This window comes from Stomoxys calcitrans, chromosome 3 (assembly GCF_963082655.1).
Source record: "Stomoxys calcitrans chromosome 3, idStoCalc2.1, whole genome shotgun sequence".
In the NCBI taxonomy this organism is placed as follows: Eukaryota; Metazoa; Arthropoda; class Insecta; order Diptera; family Muscidae; genus Stomoxys; species Stomoxys calcitrans.
The window spans coordinates 125687476-125707852 of NC_081554.1; the positions used below are offsets into that span (position 1 = coordinate 125687476).

General features: G+C 40.5%; 1 protein-coding gene and 1 long non-coding RNA gene across 2 annotated transcripts in view; one reads left to right on the top strand and one right to left on the bottom strand.

Annotated features, from left to right (window-relative positions):
* LOC131996132 (uncharacterized) overlaps positions 1-20377 on the bottom strand; it is a 212053-nt gene that overhangs the window by 84957 nt on the left and 106719 nt on the right. The gene's annotated exons all lie outside the window — the stretch shown is intronic.
* LOC131995778 (uncharacterized) lies at positions 2726-19448 on the top strand. The gene is made up of 3 exons (XR_009397628.1): positions 2726-2913; positions 2975-3226; positions 18609-19448. It is a non-coding gene; the product is annotated as an uncharacterized LOC131995778 (long non-coding RNA).

A 20377-nucleotide genomic window follows, 5' to 3' on the forward strand; every position in this document is an offset into this window, starting at 1 on the left:
TACAGCGTTATCCCAGGGAATTGTAGAGCAGACGAGCTTGCGAGACTAGGTACTACTTTATACATTCCAGGGGAACTGGAATCTCTGGGTATGCCTCTAGCGACATGTAAGATAAGTCATCTTCAGGATTAAGCCCGAAGGCCAACGAATGACAGATGGTCACAAAGTTTAGGTTGTGAACACTCCAAAATTATGTGGCCTAGTCTAGACTTGAAGAGCTCTACTGCTTTGCTGTCTCTGGACAGAACAGACGTTTCAATCTTTGTTTCCGTCATAACAGGCCACTCTCTGATCGGAAAACATGCTGACAGACTGAAGGTTCCAAGTAAAAACTTTTGAAGAAGCTGTCAGGATGTCGAGAAAGAAGAGACTATAGAACATCTGCATGGCGTATGCCTCGAACTGGTAGTAAGAAGGAGTTTCACTTTAAGTTCCGATTTCCTTGAGAATTTGTCTGATTTAGCGAAGGTGAACATTCGCAAGTTAATGGACTTTTTATGGCGATCTGAATGGTTCAATGGTAGGAACTAGAGGGCATCTTCCGTCTCCTGTTCCTGTGGTATGACAATAGTCTGATGGCAGATTGCCACTTAAACCTATCCTTAGTACACAATTAGTAAAATCTAGAAGTTGTCAAGTTCTTTACCCGGTGTCTCTTTATAAGCAAACAAAGGATAATGGACCGATTCGGACCATACTTGGAGTGGATGTTGGAGACCATACTATTTTACCTTCGTGATCGTGTTTGGAATGATGAAACACTTCCTTCCTATACGTTAAGATTAAATTTAATAAAGCTCCCTACTCTCAGTATCCGCAGGAAGATTGTTGAGCAGGCTTAATATTAACGTTCCTTTAATATCATTTTTTGTTAATAATGATCCTTTTCGTCGTATATATATATATATATATATATATATATATATATATATATATATATATATATATATATATATATATATATGTATATATATATATATATATATATATATATATATATATATATATATATATATATATATATATATATATATATATAAACATGTATATACATATTGGGTTGCCCAAAAAGTAATTGTCGGTAATATTGTAGTAATATAGTCGGCGTTGGCAAATTTTTTCAACGGCTTGTGACTCTGTGATTGCATTCTTTCTTCTGTCAGTTATCAGCTCTTCTTTTAGCTTGCTTTAGAAAAAAGTGCGCGAAATTTTGTTTACATTTGTTTCTTTAGCGTCAATTGTAATATAGGTACCACATATATTCAAAGAAATTCATTTAACAAACCGAATCAACGCTTGTGATATGCACCTTAAACGCAATGAATTCGATCCGTTTTTAAAACGAGTCATAACTGCAGATGAAAAATGGATTGTTTACAACAACGTTAGTCGAAAACGATCATGGTCCAAGCATGGTGAACCAGCTCAAACCACTTCAAAGGCTGATATCCACCAAAAGAAGGTTATGCTGTCTGTTTGGTGGGATTGGAAGGGTGTGGTATATTTTGAGCTGCTTCCAAGGAACCAAACGATTAATTCGGATGTTTACTGTCAACAACTGGACAAATTGAATACAGCCATCAAGGAGAAGCGACCAGAATTGGTCAATCGTAAAGGTGTCATATTCCTCCAGGACAAAGGTAGACCGCACACATCTTTGGTCACTCGCCAAAAACTGAGTGAGCTTGGCTGGGAATTTTTGATGCATCCACCATATAACCCTGACCTTGCACTATCAGACTACCATTTATTTCGATCTTTGCAGAACTCCTTAAATGGTAAAACTTTCGGCAATGATGAGGCTATGAAATCGCAATTACTTTTTAGGCAACCCAATATATATATATATATATATATATATATATATATATATATATATATATATATATATATATATATATACATATATATATTTATATATATATATATGTATCTATATACTTAAGAATAAAAAAAGTCTTTGTGTAAAATAGGGGCTCAAGAAGTAAAATCGGGTTATCGGTTTATGTGGTTGCAGTTGTTGGAAGTAAAAATAAAACTCGTCATTCGGCCTTATCGGATTATACAATACATGCGCACTCTAGAGGCTCAAGAACTCAAGATCCCTTATCGGTTTATATCGGAGCTATATTGGGTTACGAAACGATTTGAATCATACATAGCACAGTTGTTGGTATTCATAAAAAACAACGTATACAAAATTGCGGATTCCAAATTCGATAAGAATTCAAAGTCAGGTTTTATGGCAATTATATAAAAACATGAACCGATATGGCCCATTTGCAACCCCAACAGATCTACACTAATAGAAAGTATTTGTGTGAAATTTCAAGTGCCTAGCTTTATTCCTCTGAAATTTAGAGTTCTTTCGACAGACAGACAGACGGTGTAATGGCCGCACATGGCTAAATCGACTGTTTATATCGGGGCTATCAAGAACATATATACTTTGTTGGGCCTCAGATCAATATTTCGATGTGTTACAAACGGAATGACGAAATAAGTATACCTCCATCCTATCCTCATCAATGTATGAACAATTGATTGCTGACCCGTTATAATTTTTGTAAAATTAATTTTATCTGTTGTAGATATCCGAGTGGTGAATATGATACGACGAAATAGTGGGTTGCCCAAAAAGTAATTGCGGATTTTTTAAAAGAAAGTAAATGCATTTTTAATAAAACTTAGAATGAACTTTAATCAAATATACTTTTTTTACACTTTTTTTCTAAAGCAACCTAAAAGTAACAGCTGATAACTGACAGAAGAAAGAATGCAATTACAGAGACACAAGCTGTGAAAAAATTTGTCAACGCCGACTATATGAAAAATCCGCAATTACTTTTTGGGCAACCCAATAATTAACATGGGTGTACGCATGGAAAAGATTATATATACTGCAAACATTTTGTAAAATATGTAATTTTTCTGAATATCAAACAAATTACAATATTTTCTTTTGTATTTTCAGATGCGTAGATATTGTGGCACTTTGAGACAATAACGTTGTGTAAAATTTTGTGAAGTTCGGTTGAGAAATGCGCTTCTAAAACCTCTAGAAGTGAAAATTGGACGATGTATATGAGGGAGATTTATCTAAATCTGAACCAACTATCAAATGCACCAGTAACATCAAGAGTCATAAGAGAAACCCTTGTGCAATATATCGTGAGAATCCGAAAACCAATGACGATGTTATTCACAGAAAATTTTTTTTGAAGAAGTATGTAAGTAAGTCTCCACAAGAGACTTGACAGACAATATTCAAAATTATTGAAATTTTGTTGAGTTTCAACAAATTATCTAGTTTAGGTAGTTGTAGAACTAGGCATACTACCATGTAGAGCACAAAACTCCCATTCCATTCATGACTCGAACGTAGGTTCAAGTCCCTCGGTCGGCCAAAAAATTTATTTTTTTTTCATTAAACTTATTTTAGAAAATTCGACATAAAAAACTATGAATTTCGTATTCAGCCAAAAATTTTTAAGAGTGGGTTTTAACTATTTTTATACCCTCCACCATAGGATGAGGGTATACAAATTTCGTCGTTCTGTTTGTAACTACACGAAATATTCGTCTGAGACCCCAGCCATGTCCGTCCGTCTGTCGAAAGCACGCTAACTTTCGAAGGAGTAAAGCTAGCCGCTTGAAACTTTGCACAAATACTTCTTATTAGTGTAGATCGGTTGGAATTGTAAATGAGCCATATGAGTTAATGTTTTAATATAGCTACCATATAAACCGATCTTGGGTCTTGACTTCTTGAGCCTCTAGAGTGCGCAATTCTTATCCGATTTGAATGAAATTTTGCACGACGAGTTTTGTTATGATATCCAACAACTGTGCCAAGTATGGTTAATATCGGTCGATAGCCTGATGCAGCTCCCATACAAATCGATCTCTCTATTCTACTTCTTGAGCTCCCAAAGGGCGCAATTCTTATTCGAATTGGCTGACATTTTACACAGGTCTCCAACATATAATTTAATTGTGTTCCGAACCGGACCATATCTTGCTATCGTTCTAATAATAGAGCAAATCTTTTCTTATATCCTTTTTTGCCTAAGAAGAGATGCCGGGAAAAGAACTCGACAAATGCGATCCATGGTGGAGAGCATATAAGATTCGGTCCGGCCGAACTTAGCACGCTTTTACTTGTTTAATTTAATTAATTGAGACACTTGTTATTGTGCAGCAGTACTTATTGATTTATTTCATCATAAATAAGATGATAGAGGTAGGATAGAGGATGCGTGCAATACTTCAAAATATGAGATCATGAGCTCAATACTCTGCGGCAGCAAAATTATTAAAATTTATTTTTAAGGGTAATAGTAGAGATTGACAGAGGAAAACCCGAGAGCAGCAGTAAAACGAACGAGACAAAGCAGCGAAGCAGAACAAAAACTAGTAAAAAGTAGTTAAGTTCGGCCGTGCCGATCTTTGGATACCCACTGTCTCGGATATATAAGTGAACCACCTTTCGTCAAAATCCGGTTAGAAATTTATACCTTATGCCCCATAACAGCTATATTGAAATATGTTCCGATTTGGACCAAATGCTAATAAGTAGAAGTCATTGTTCAATTGTGTATAACAAAATATTGGCTTTTTTAGTAGCTATATCAAAAAATAAACCGATCTGAACCACGGATATGGCACGGATGTCGAAAAGCCTCACATAAGTCACTGTGTCAAATTTCAGTGAAATCGGATTATAAATGCGCCTTTATCAAAATATCGGTCTATATAGCAGCTATATCCATAAATATATCTTATATATAAAAATCATTTTGTGTTTGTTTGTAGATTTGTTTGTTTGTTTGTATGTTTGTGTGTTCCTTATAGACTCAGAAACGGCTGTACCGATTTTCTTGAAATTTTCACAGATGGTACATATTGACCCCGTGGTCAAAATACGGTACTACATTTCTTGATATCTGAACGGGGGGCGGACTCCACCCCTTACCCGAATTTTCAGAAACGCCAGATCTCGGAGATGGGTGGTGCGATTTAAGCGAAATTTTGTGTGCTCTCATATAGTACCCTAAAAATAAAAATTTGGTATCCAAATTTCGGATGGGGTATCTAGGGGGGCCGCCCCACCCTAAAACATACCAAACATATATTTACACCAATCACGACAATATGGGACTCAAATGGAAGGTATTTAGGATAAGAATACGTATCTGATATCCAATTGTCGGACCAAGTGCTAGGGGGACCACCCAAGCCCCATAACACCCCTAAATCGGACGTATTTACCGACCATAGCAATATGGGATTCAAATTGAAGGTAGAATACGAATCTGATATCTAAATGTGGGACCACGTTTCTGGGGGTCCACCCCCTCCCCAAAACACCCCCAAACAGGACTTATTTACTGACCATGGTAATATGGGGCTTACATAAAAGGTGTTTGAATGTAGAATTCAAATCTGATGTCCAAATATGGGACCAAGTGTTTGGGGGGCCGCCCCTCCCCAAAAACTTCCCCCAATGGGGGCAAATTTACGACCATAGCAATATGGGGCTCAAATGAAAGGTGTTTGGGAGTTAAGCACGAACTTGATATCAATATTCGGAAAAAGTGTTTATGGGGCCACCCCACCCCCCCAACAACACCCAACTAGGAAGTATTTGCTGACTATTGCAATATGAGGCTCAAATAAGAGGGTTTTTAGAGTATAACACGAATTCAATATAAATTTGCCAGGCCAACTCACTGAGTGGCCGCCTACCCCAAATAGGACGTATTTGCTCACCACGATAATTTGGGTCTTAAAGAGAGTGGAACTAAATATTCATAGTTTTTAGGGCCAATACCCCAAATCGGACATATTTGCTGACTTTTGCAATAAGGAGTTTAAATGAGATTAGAAAACGAATTTGATATCCAATTTTGAGGGCAATGGCATTATAGGGTTCAAATAAATGATATATAGATGTATGAGAATAGAGAACGTTACTGATATATTTTCCGGGCTTAGTGTCTGGGTGACCACCCCAATCCCCAAAACACCCCTAAATCGGGCATATTTACCGACCATGATATTGATACCCAGTTTCGGGACCAATTTTCTGGGGGTCTACCCCTTTTCCAAAATACCCCACAAACAGCAATTTTTTACTGGCCATCGCAATATGGGGTTCAAAAAAAGGTATTTGGGAGTAGAATGCGAATTTGATATGCAAATGTAGGACCATGTATTCAGGGCATCACCCCTTTCCCAAAACACCCCCAAAGAGAAAAATTTTTTCGACCATGCCAATATATGGCTCAAATGAAAGGTATTTGAGATTAGAAAACGAATTTGATAACCTATTTTGGGGCCATATGTTTGGGGGAAGCCTCATCCTGTAAACTTCTCTTCAGCCAATGGCAATATGGGGTTTAAATAAATGGTATTTGAGACAAGAGCACGATGCTGATATTTTTTCAGGGCCACGTATCGTGGGGACCACGTCTCCCCCGACAACACCTCTAAATCAGACATCACCTTACATCCAAACTTAAATTCGTAGACCAATAAAGATCATATGGGATTCAGATAAAGGCACTTATATTGTTAATCTGTTAGTCCAGCGGGCCCGGGACAGCTAGTATATATATATGGCAGCTATATCCCAATCTGGACCGATCTGGGCCATACTGCAAACAGAGTAGGAGCCTAACACAACTCACTGTCTCAAATTTCAGCAAAATCGGATGATAAATGTGGTTTTTATAGGCCTAAGGCCCTACATCGGCGGATCCGTCTATATGGCAGCTATATCCAAATCTGGACCGTTCTTGGCCAAATTGAAGAAGGATGTCAAGTGGCTTAACACAATATAATAATTGTGGCTTTAACGGGCCTAAGACCCTAAATCGGTGGATAGCTCTATATGGGGCTATATGAAGATATAGTCCGATATAGCCAATCTTCGAACTTAACTTAAAAATAATCTGTGCAAAGTTTCAGCTCAATATCTCTTTTGTTAAAGACTGTAGAGTGATTTCAACAGACAGAAGGACAGAAGAACGGACATGGCTAGATCGTCATAGATTTTTATGCTGATCAAAAATATATATACTTTATAGGGTCGAAAATGGATATTTCGATGTGTTGCAAACGGAATGACAAAATGAATACACCACCATCCTTCGGTTGTGGGTATAAAAAAAAAAACACCACCAAGCAAAGCACTTACGTTGGTTGGTTAGATGGTTTTTTTGCCTTGCTTATGAATATATTGTTTTTGTTGTTAAATGTTGGCTTGCGAAGAGTGCCTTCCAACTACAAATTTGTACTTTGGGTCACTGATATGCAAAATAAATTGTTGCAGAAAAATTAAAAACTTTTGTAGTTGTTTTTTCGACCAAAGCTGTTGTTTTTCAAAATTATTTTTATATGGGTTGCAACTAAACTACTAATGAGTGCAGTCCGATTAAAGTTTAAGCTCAATGGTAAGGGACCTCCTGTTTTATGCCGAGTCCTACGTCGTGCCGCATAGCGCCACCACTTGGTAGAAAAGTATAAACATGGATTCCATACAAATGCAGCCAGCATTAGTAAGGGGATAACCACCGCTGAAAATTTTGTGGATGTTCACGCCGGGGTTTAAATCCACGCGTTCTTTGTCAGAGGTGGACATGCTAAACTCTGCAACATGGTGGTGTTATTGCAATACTAGTCTAAATACGACTAACATTAAGAGAGTTGGGCTGAGCTAATTTTGTGACGCCAAGAAAACTTTTTTTCTGAAAAACGTTGGACTTTGTTTACGATGAAAGTACATATTCTTGCAAGAGTTGTGATAAATATAAAGGATTTTTTCCATGACAATACTTTATATTTAGAGCATGTTATTCGGCATTTCGGCTAGTGTTCCTTTCTATATAAATAAATTTAGCGTCATGCTTATGTATATTCCTTTTATTTTTAAAACAAATTGTGCTTATTGAAAATGATGCCAAGTTCAATTTAATGCTGTAACATAATTCAAATTCAATACTTCACAAACTATAAGCAGATCTTAGTCTGTAATTCAAGTTCTTCCAGAGTTTATTTGGATTTACTTCGATTTTATGATACACAATTGCATTTAAAGCCTTCCATTTTCGCACAACTCCATTATGGTTTTGTATTATGATATGCTGTATTCGTTTTGCTATAAACAAAACAAAAAATACCGATGGGAGTTGTTGTTTTCGCACATTTAAATACCTACTTTGGGATGGATATTTAATAATCGCATAAATTTTACGAATAGGCCCCCAGATGGTCGGGGTTATACCGACTTTATGTGACAATCCCGACTCCCGAGTATTGGAAAAATATTTGGCAAAATCTCGACTTTTGAATCGTATTCTGTAATCGAAGGAAATTTTGAATATTAACGCTATTGCATATCGTTCAACTCCCATATCAAATACACATGATATTAATCAATCAATCAAATAAATATTTTTTTATACACGTTAAGTTGTTCGAAATTGTCTGGCTTAGTGCACTTATCACACCTATCCTATCACACACCTATCACACCTACACCTATCACAAAATAGTACTCGTTTCCCCCAGAAATTCCAAGAATCTGACATGTTTTATGGCGACTACGTGAAAAGATTTAATTTGGGGTTGCTTTCATTCCACTGACAATAAAAACAGCTGATTTCTTTATGTTTTTGTCAGAAGGAGCACGCTCTAATCGAAAAAATTACTATTAAAATTGCTATTTTGATATGATATGTGACATGTACAACTCTACATGTGCTAAATTTGAAGCAAAGCACTTTGACTGGCATTGTGCATCGCGATTTCTGATACGCCATGTGTCTTCATCAATACCTTTGCCAATTGGATAAAAGTGTTCTACATACCCAACAACTATTGAGAAAGGTGTAGGTTAAGTTGAAAAGAGGGTGCAGATATCAATCTGTTCCATGACACTATAGACATACACCTAAGCCAGTAATCAGCTTGTTGTGCGCTCTAAAAACTGGAAAGTAATCTCGAAAAAGAAAATCTATGTTAGGAATTCCGTGTTACTTACAAAATCCTTAATTGTTTGCAATACCACTCCCCTAAGTTGGTTCATGTCTGATATTGTGTCTCCACCTAAGTATCGGTATCTGTTGGACGCGAAAGCCGGGCAATGGCAACGCTCCAACGTCTCATCATCTCCCCTGCATGCCATGAGCTCGTAGTCCTATGTGTCCCTTTATGATACCAATACTGATCTCCTTCTTGCTTCCTTTCAGTAATAACCTCGTCTTCTCACGATATGGATCCCCCCATAGGATTTTCGCCCTCCTACCGATCGTTTCGCTGTTCCACAGGGTTGCGCGCATTCATCGCCCACGCTCTTAACTCGGACTGCGTCGTCCCGAAAGGCTTCGGGTTAACCAAGTTTATTGACGGCAGTCCTCTGGCCTTCATCACCAAATCGTCTGCCCTTTCATTCCCCCTTACTCCGTTATGGCCCGGCACCCAAACGATGCGGAGTTTGACATCCTCAGAGATGGCGTTAATTTCCTTCTTGTTGTTATTGCACTTATGTCCTTAGCCCCACTCCACCTCACGCACTCCGTGATCGCCCGGATCTCCGCTTGTAGAACCGTATTATGATTTGACAATATAAAACAGATCTCAGTCCCTGGGTTCTCAATGTAGACCCCCAGGCCCACCCTGTCCTCTAGCTTTGTTCCATCCGTGTAACATGATCCTCCAGATGTAAATACTAGAGTGTGCCTCTGGCAGCAGTGCCTCGCACTCGACCTCAACATTCACCTCAGGTATTCGATCGGAAACCTGTTCCCTTCCTCCTAGGTTTCCTATCGTCGTCTCGATTATACCGCGATGGTATGAGCTGCTCCCATCCTCAAGTCTTATAGCCTCAGTGTCTGCCTCACAATTAATCTGTATGTCAATGGGTCGGATATCTAGAATAGTCTCCATTGCCCTAGTGGGCGTGGTCCTCATCGCGCCGCCTATGCCAAGACAACATGTTCTCTGAACCTGTTCTATTATCCATACATTGCACTTTTTCTCCATAGTAGTTCACCAAAATACTGAGTCGTAAGTGAGTATTGGTCTAATCACGCTCCTGTGGAGCCAGTGGACTTTCCTCGGATTCTGGCCCCATTTCAAGCCTACGGCCCGTCTACGTACTGCCCAATATCTGTGAGCCTTCTCGATATGCTCCTGAACGTGATACTTCCAATTCAGTTTCCTATACAAGATCACACCTAATTATTTGACTTTGTCAGATATCGAGATCGTTTCGTTGAGGAAACGTGGTGCGTTAAAATGGCTCACCTTCGTCTTTCTCGCGAACATGCATATTTCAGTCTTCTCTGGGTTAACATTGAGACCTCTAGCGCAGTCATATGCCACATGCACGACCTTATCGCCCTTCTTCATAGCTCGTTTGGATTCTTACCCTTCAGAAGTATTATAACATCGTCTGCATATAACATCGACGGGTTCAAATCCCTCATCAGTCATTATCCGTAATAAGTCATTTATGGTGGTCACCCATATGAGTGACGATAAAATGCACCCCTGTGGCGTGCCTTGTGCCACTTTGTCCCTTATATTTATGCCATGGGACACACAATTTATCAACCTGTTCCTTAGCATATGGTTTATCCAGTCTCTAGGGATCCGGTCCACCCGAGAAAGGTGTAGATCACGCTTCGATCTTTTGTATTTTCTATATTTATAAGTAACGCCCCTCTTATAGCTTAATTTATACTCGTTATAGGATTGAAATACCAGAATTCCGCATATCCAAGACTGTGCCTCTGGCAGCAGTGTCTCGTACTCGACCTCATGATTTATGTGAGGTATCCGATCGGATACCTCGATTATACAGCGATGGTGTGACCTGCTTCTTTTTGTATCCATTCTCCCATTACCTTAAGCCTCATAGCCGCAGGTGCTGCCTCACACTTATTCTGTATGTCTATTGGTCGGATATCTAGAATAGTCCTCATTGATTCGCCTATGCCAATACAAAATATACTCTAAACTTGTTGTATGGTCCTCATGTTGCACTTTTTCTCCATAGCAATATACCAAACTACTGAGGCGTATGTAAGTATTGGTCTAATCACGCTGCTGTACAGTCAGTTGGCTATCCTCTGATTCAGACCCCGTTTCAAGACTACGGCCCATCTACATAGTGCCCAACATATGTGAGCCTTCTCGATATGCTCCTGAATGTGACACTTCCATTTTAGCTTCCCATCCGAGAATACTCTTAAGTATTTGACCTTATCAGATATCAAAATTGTTTTATTGAGGAAACGTGGTGCGTCAAATTGGATCCCTTGGTCTTCATCATGAACAGGCAGATTTCAGTCTGGGTTTACATTGAGACTTCTAGGTCTAGCCCAGACGTATGCCATCTCCAAGACCCCTTGGGTCCTCTACATAGCTGATTTAGATTTAGATCAGATGAGGCAATATCCGTAAAAAGTTATTTAAGATGGGCACCCTTAGGAGTGGAGATGGTGTTGCTCAAGTTCCCATGCAGGTATAAACCGCTCTTGCCTCCTGCCAGGCTTTCGGAGTATATGCAAGTCCTAGACTAGCTGTGAAAATTGTGGTCAGATAGGGCGTCAAGTATTCGGCCTGCTTCTGAAGAAACGCCGGAAATACTCCATCGGGTCTGGGTGACTTAAATAGTTTGAAGCTCCTTAACCATTACCATAAATCGTTGATGATCACCATACGAGCTTAATTTGTATGGATGCACCCAGTTTAGAGTTCCACACATGTTTGAAAATCCGCCAGTTAACCAGATTCTCCACTGGGGCCCGATGATCTGGTGGAATCCTACCGGATGCATTGCCGATATCAATGACTTCATACGTCAACTGATCTTTGTTGTGCTTCCTTGCAATTCTAGCGGCTCCTTACCCTATTCAGCGACAATATTCATCTTCCGTGATGGCTGTGGTGTTCTTTTGGAAGTAACAATCCACCACGCAAACTCAGGGACCATACACTCTTCCTCCGTTCCTGTTCCGACTTGGTTTCCCTCAGCAGGACTCTGTCTATAGTTTCCATTGCGGTAAGGCTAGCTTGGTCTTCCCAGAGTACGTGAAGCCGGGAGCTTAGGTTAGGTTTAAGTGGCAGTCTGCCATCAGACTCACATAGACGTTTTCGTCTATTGTGATACCACAGGAACAGAAGAAGGAAGATGCCTTCTAGTTCCTACGCTGAACCATCCAGATAGCTTTAAAAATCTCAATAACTTGCAAATGTTCATATCCGCTAAATCAGACAGTGGATCTCCTTCTGACTGCTAGTGCGGGGCACACACACAGAAGGTGTTCTATAGTCTATTCTTCTTCGATGTCCTCACAGCTTCTGCAAAAGTCGTAGTGGCAAACTGCCAGCATGTTTCCCGATTACACAGTGAACTGTCATGACGGACACAATGACTGAGACATCTGTTCTAGCCAACGACAGCAAAGCGGTAGACTTCTTCAAGTCTAGATTAGGTCACATAGTTTTGGATTGCTCACAGCCCCCTCTCTGCGACCATCTATCATTCGTTGTCCTTCGGCCTGATCCTGAAAACATAGCTTACATGTCGCTAGAAGCATACCCATAGATTCCAGTATCCCTGTAATGTGTTGAGTAGTTCCTAGTCTCGCAAGCTCGTCCGCTTCTTTGTGGTCCGACACCCAGAAGAGTTGAATTTTGGAGTGTTCAGTCATCTTGTTGAGAGATCTACGACAGTCGAGGGCGGTTTTTGTCTTCAGAAATACGTTCTCCAGGGATTTAATGAGTGCCTGGCTGTCTGAGAAAATGTTTATGCCAATTGTCGTTATGACATAATATCTTAGCCATTCCACCACTTCAAGGATCTCCGCTTGATACACACTGCAGTGATAGGGTAAACTTTTCGATATGATCACTTCTAGATCGTTGGAGTACACCCCAAAGCTCACCTGGTCGTTTAGTTTGGAGCCATCCGAATAAGTCTTCTGTTACAAAGGATACCGTAGTTCCAATCGGTTCTATGAGGAATAGTGGTACATTACTTTTTTTTCAAAAAGCCACTCAGGTGGGTGTAATCCACACTGCCTGGAACATCGGATATTATATCAAGGATAACACAGTGTCCGTAGCCGCCATATGACCAATGAGAAAGCTCCCTTAACATTACGGCAGTGGTCGCTGCAATTTGTCTAGCCACAATGTTCACAGGCATGAGATGTAGCAGTAAATTTAGGGCATCAGATTGTGTCGTCCTAAGTGCGGTTGTGATGCACAAACAAACATCCTTTGGATCCGGTTAAGTATTGAGCAGTAGGTGGACTTTTGCAGAAGGTTGTTGTAGAAGGCAAGAGTTGCCTTTCTTGCTCTTTCCAAAATGTTGGATTTGAAGTTAAATTTCCTGTCCAGCAAATCACCCAGGCATTTTCCGCTTTCTGTAAATGGAACATTCTCTCCTCGCAAGCAGACAGATTCCACTGTAGGAAACTTGTATCTCTTGCTGAAAAGAACTACTTCTGTCTTGCACAGATTTATACCTAGACCACTTTCAGTAGCCCACTTTCCTGTTGCACATAGAGCTTCCCGAAGTATTTCTCTTAGAGGGCTGGGAAACTTTCCCCTGAACGCAATTGCCTCAGCACACCACCACTTTTACACCTTTTCTTCCAGAGACAATAATTAAGTGTGAATGAGGTGTTCCTTTGATGACCCATCCTTTTAGATCCACAGATCCCAAGCCTGCCGTAATGCATCTTTTAGTAACTAAGTTATTAATAAACTTTCTTACGATAGAGTTGAGGCCTAGACACTGCAACTCCTTCATGATTGACTTCGGTTTTACATTATCGAAAGCACCTCCAATGTCAAGAAATGCTACCATTGTATATTCCTTGATAGCGAGAGAACCCTCGTAGCCGACTAGGTCGTCAAGAGCTATTTCAGTGTATTTGTCTTTACTATATGCATGATGCTGCCGCGACAAGCGATCTCCACGGTATTTGCCCTGTTTCTATCAACCTCTCAAGAGTCTTCAGCATAAAGGATGACAGACTAATAGGACGAAAATCTTTCGCCTTCGTGTAAAAACGTTATCTTGCTTTCGGAATGAAAATGTCCTTCGTGTCCCTCCATCCCACATATATGACATTCCGATACACGCAGATATATCTCTCCTAAGCCAGGGAACCAGTCGGTCGGACACAGCTTGTAATTCAACCGGTGATATATCCTCAGGGCCTTAAAGGAGTCGAAACTTCTTATCGACCAAAGAATTTTCGGCTCAGACACAATTTCCCTAATAGTCTCCGACGAATACCAGTGACAACCTCTTCAGGCGCCTCGTTGTCCGTTGGAGAATTTCCCAGGAAATATATATCAACGAGTAAAGTTTCCCCACTAGACATTGGCCCTACACGGAGCTGCAGAATTCTACCCACGATTTGGTCTGAGCTTTTCGCTGCTCGCCCTTATATTTTCTTAGCTCAGCTTTATAGATGTCCCAATCTTGTGGAGCCCTTGTGGCTTTTGCTCTGTTGAAGAGTTTTCTGTAGTCCTTCCTTAGACCAACCAGCCCTAGGGTCCACCATGGCCGTGTTGAGGTTGATAGATTTCGCCGCGGCAAAAAACATGGTAGTTAGTAGCACCAGATTTCAACATAAAAATATCCACAAAGCCACATGGCTGTCACCCGATCAAAACACGAGAAATCAAATTGATCACGTTGTGAAAGATGGAAGGCATTCATCCGCTCCACGGATCGATCTTACATCTAGATCGATCCGTGGAGCGAATATAGATTCGGATCATTATCTTGTTGCAGCAAAGGTTCGCACCCGTTTGAACATGACGAGGAAAGTACGATCTGACACTGCACGGAAGCTGGACATTGAAAAGCTGCAGACACAACAAATGGCAGCGGCATACTCCACTCGACTGACCCAACTGCTTGACGAAAGCACTCCTTGTTCCGATGATATAATGGCGCAGTGGCAAACTATTGCCCACTCCATGGAAAATGCCGCGAAATCCGTACTTGGGTACCGGAAGCCTCCTCCAAAAAACCCATGGTACGACCAAGAGTGTCGAGATGCTACTGAAGCCAAGAACGCGCCAGATGAAGGAGAGGTATCGGGAGAAAAGGAGAGAGGAGAAACGTCTATTCCGCAGAAAAAAAAAGAGAAATGGAAAGACGTGAGTGCGAGCGAATTGAGATGTACAGGAGTCAGAATGAAGTCCGGAAATTCTACCAAAGAATTAAGCACCAAACCGATGGCTTTGGTGCAGGCACATCCTCCTGCAGAGACAAAGAAAGAAATCTGGTAACTGACACAGACAACATGCTGAGGATATGGAAAGAACGTTTTACCCAACTGCTAGTGTCCGATGTTGGCGGCGAAGAGGATACCGCAGAACCAATCCCTGATGATGGTATAGAATGTTTACCTCCTAGTCAGAATGAGGTCCAAGTAGCAGTGACCCGACTAAAGACCAACAAGGCAGCAGGAGCCGACGGGTTACCCGCTGAACTATTTAAGACTATTTAAGACCTGCGCAATCTGGCTAAAATAACGCATACCCGATGATTGGAACCTCAGCATACTATGTCCAGTACACAAGAAAGGAGACAAGACGGAATGTGCCAACTACTGAGGAATAAGTCTCCTCCCCATCGCATACAAGATACTCTCGAGCGTACTGTGTGAAAGATTAAAACCTAAAGTCAATGAGATAATTGGGCCCTATCAATGCGGCTTTAGACCAGGTAAATCCACCCTAGACCAGATATTCACACTGCGCCAAATCCTGGAAAAGGCCATAAAAGGACAAATCAACATCTACCACCTCTTTGTTGACTACAAAGCCGCCTTCGATACTCCTTTACGTTCAAAGGTATTTTAAGCCATGTCTGAGTTTGGTATCCCTGCAAAATTAATAAGACTCTGCAGGATGACACTTGCTGATACACGTTCCTCAGTAAGAATTGGAAAGAATCTCTCCGAACCATTTAATACCAAACGAGGTTTCAGACAAGGAGATTGCCTATCGTGTGATCTCTTTAATATCATGCTGGAGAAGATTATACGAGATGCAGAAGTGAATAGATATGGCACACTAATCACAAGAGAGCACATGCTACTCGCCTATGCCGACGATATCGATATCATAGGTCGGTCACCGGAAGTAGTAACTGCAGCCTTTGAAAGAATCGAAAGAGAGTGAAAATGGGTCTGGCAGTAAATGGAGATAAGACGAAATGGATGGTTTCCACTCCCAAAAAGCCTTGCACAACCGAGCAGATAAAGAACATGGAAAAAGTTGGGAACCACAACTTTGAGATAGTCGATAACGTTATCTACCTCGGCACCGCCGTAACCGAAACGAATGACACCAGTTTTGAAATAGAGCGAAGAATAATACTGGCAAACAGATGCTACTTTGGACTAAGTAAGCAGTTTAGAAACAAGGCCACCTCTCGACAGACGAAGACTACACTTTACAAGACACTGATACTACTCGTGCTGTTATATGGTTCTGAAGCATGGATACTTGTGAAAGCAGATGAGGCAGTGCTTGGAGTATTTGATAGAAAGATTCTTCGTAAAATATATGGACCAGTTTGCGTTAACGGAGAATATAGGCGACATATGAACCACGAGCTGTATGGCGACGATGGCATAGTTACACGCATCAAAATACAACGGCTGCGTTGGATAGGTCATGTTGTCAGAATGGATGAAGAAGCTCTAGCAAAGAAGTCGTTTGAAGGAAAACAGGTGGTACACGCAAAACCGGGAAGATCAAAAGCCCAATGGAAAGATCAAGGTGTGGGAGACACCTCGAAACTTGGTGTCAGAGATTTAAGAATGAGCGCAGAAGATCGAGGCGCTTGGAACGCGTTTCTACGTTCGGCTAGTGGAAGAAATATTCTGTCATAGCCAATCAAAGTAAGTAAGTTTGTGTAAGCCTCGTCAGATTCCACCAGGAGTTCATCCTCACAAGATTCGTTAGATCTTGTCATAATGAGCTTCCTTACGCATACAGGAATATCTTCCTTTTTGACTAAATCTAGTGCTGCACCTGGTCAGATCTCACCAATCTTTTTTAGCGCACAACGATACATTTCAATTCATCGTTGATCTCCGAAGGCAATTAGCCTGTATCGGCCCCGATACCAGCATGGATCGTCACAAAATAGAGGAGACCCAGGAAATTGCGCAAGGACATCGGAGTATACTGATGACAGTTCATTGACTATGCCACTCCAATTTTTCTTAGGTATGCAGCCCTGTTCTTCTCTCTTGTCGACAACTGCCATTACCAAACTGTCCCTAGCGATATTAGTAAATGTTCTTGGACCCATCTTACTATTGTTCGCCCTAGTTCTTTTAGGCATGGGATGCCCTCCAGGTGAACACAGACTTTTAGTTGACTGCGGTGCAGTTTCTGAATCTAGACGTGTAGTCTTTGGGGTAGCCTGTGCAGCAAATTCCATAGCCCAATTTAGGGAGTCTCTCTCCCTATTAGTAAGAGTCTTAGGATCATTCTCATCAAGCCTCTCAATAAACCTCAGAGCGATGCGTCTTCTATTATTCCAACCTCTTAAAGAGCGTGTTGGTTTGATGGGGAAGGCCGATGGCCTAGGAAAATTATAGGCATGCGAATATAGAACAGGTTCGGCCTTGTCCTTAAGACTCGAACCAGGTATCTTCGCCAAAAGCCAATGCTGACCAGCCGTCTGTCTGTTAGTGGAGCCTGGAACTGCCGCTCCACCAGTCAATGTGTCAGTAGCAGACAACATACTACGGCCTGATACCACTACCGCATCTGTTGGGTCTTTGGGGTCCATTCTAAGCCTACTCCTGGGCTCTAGATCTGCCACTCCACTGGAAACAGACACAGATCATCAACCGCCTAATGGATACTTCAATCGCAGCTATCCTTGAGTTACTTAAATTTTCTTCCAAGAATAATAACCTATTATTGTTATTGTTACTTCTAGCCTTACATTCGCCCAATTGCGCTGCCATTGCATACTCTTCAGTCTACTTCGCCATCCCCCGGATTTCTTCACGGTTTTCTTTTGAGGTTAAGGCTTTATCACACTATATGCTCATGTCTTATGACAAGTCACTTTTGGTATTTCATTATGTGTGTCAAAATTACCAATTTATCGTTTTTGCTATTTATCGTTTTTGCTATCAGACTAGTATTCTTTTTATACCCACCACCATAGGATGGGGGTATACTTATTTTGTCATTCCGTTTGTAACACTTCGAAATATTCTTCTATGACCCCATAACATATAATATATATTCTTGATCGTCTCGAAGCTCTGAGTCGATCTGGCCATGTCCGTCTGTCTGTCGAAATTACTATAGCGGTCTAACGCGTAAAGCTAGCCACTTGAATTTTCGCACAGATACTTAATTTCGATGTAGGTCGTTGGGGGGAGCTATATCATGAAATCCTATGTAAAGCGGTCTCTCGATCATCCTTATTCGGTTCCTAGAAGCTTACATTTTTGTCGGTTTAACATAAGTTTGGTATGTAGAATTAAATTGTGCGCTTCAACTAAATTTATTTTGTATACTTTTTGCAGAATCCACGCTTTTACTTGTTTAAAGTTGCTTTAAGGGACGCTGCAAAGGTAAACCGATAGAGACAGCAAAGAAAGCCATATTTTTTGTCGCTCTTTTGAAATTTCTCTTCGCTAAAATTTGGCATTTCATGAAAAAATATACGAGCCAACATCGATTCGAAATTTTTAAAATTTACTACCCAAATTCGTAGTCAGTGGCCTCATCGTTTTCATCGAAAAGTCATCTTCAGCGATGAGGCTCATTTCTGGCTGAACGGTTTCGTCAATGTTCAGACAGCAATCCACACGTACTCTATGAGTCATTATTGCATCTCAAAAAAAAAAATTAGGATTGGGTGCGGTTTATGGGCCGGCGGTGTCATTGGGCCAAACTTCTTCCTAGATAATCAAAGGCCGCACGTTACAGTGAATGTGAGTCGCTACCGTTCAATGATAAAAGAATATTTTTGTCCCCAACTGGATGATATGGATTTGTTCCAATAGGACAGCGCGACAAGCCGCGCGAATGTCACATCAATTTATTGGAAACCAAGTTTAGAGAAGGTGCTATCTCACGAAATGTTCTAGTCGATTGGCCGCCTCGGTCGTGCAATTTGACGCCGTTAGACTATTTTCTGTCAAGTCTGTGGTCTATGCCAACAACCCAGAGACGATTGATGAAATTCGTACGAATATGTAACGCGAAATTGCAGCAGTATCGGTCGATTTATGCTTGAAACCCATTCAGCGTCTAGACTTCTGCAAGCATGCCTGTGATGGACATGCAAAAGAAATCGAATTACATACATCATGGAGACGAACGTGCTTCCACATAATAAAGAATTTCGTTGATAAACACAACTGTTTTTGTTTTATTAAAAAAAAAAAATTGTAGCGCTCTTATTGAAAAACCACGATATAAAAAATTGGGAAAAGCGAACTTAGTTCCTTCCTTTGGTTCATAGTTCCTCGAGTGACTAGATAAGTATAACCGTTCGATGTAAAAAAAGGTACTTCGAAAAAAAAAAGAAATTGAGGGTAATTTTTAAAGTAAATGGGATTTAGCTAGCAAACGAAGTTCGAATTGTTCCTTCGAATCCTTCGACCAAGAAAAAATATGTGTATCCTGTCTGGTGTTTTTATAAATAGTGTGTTTATTGTATTTTTTTGCTGAATGTTGTCATACGGTACTGCGTGCTCTGTTTTTATTGATTCGATCAGACGTTTTGTTTTTTTTTCGAAAAACAAAACTTTATGTCACTCTCAGGTTTATTAAGAGGTTTGGTGTGAGTGATCGTAGAACTCTAACCGATGTGGAAAGAACCACCCTTGATTGGGTTCGGAGATTCGAGGCACAGGCTACATCAAAATTAAAAAAGCCTAAGCCAAGAGGCTGCGGTCATCTGAAGGGCATTCCGTTTTCAAAAAACTAAGTCGAGCAATAGTTATGCGGTTCCAAGAAACATTGCTAATACCAAAGCTTGGTGATGGTAGTTGTCGACAAGGAAGAAGAACAGTGCTGCATAACTACACCGATAGAAAAATTATGGTACTTTGCCAATACCGCCTGTTATTATTTTGTTCGCGTCATTGGCAAAGATTTTTAATACCATTTTGTATCAATTTAATACCAGCTATTACAAATTGACGACGTCACATTTAAATACTTGTCATTGCGCAGAAGTGTTGTTGAGCTCTGTACATTAAATATTGTTGCCATTATCAAATATTTGTTAAAGAAATAAATACAACGTTTTTATACAATTTGGGTTCGTAAAACCCTGCTCAAA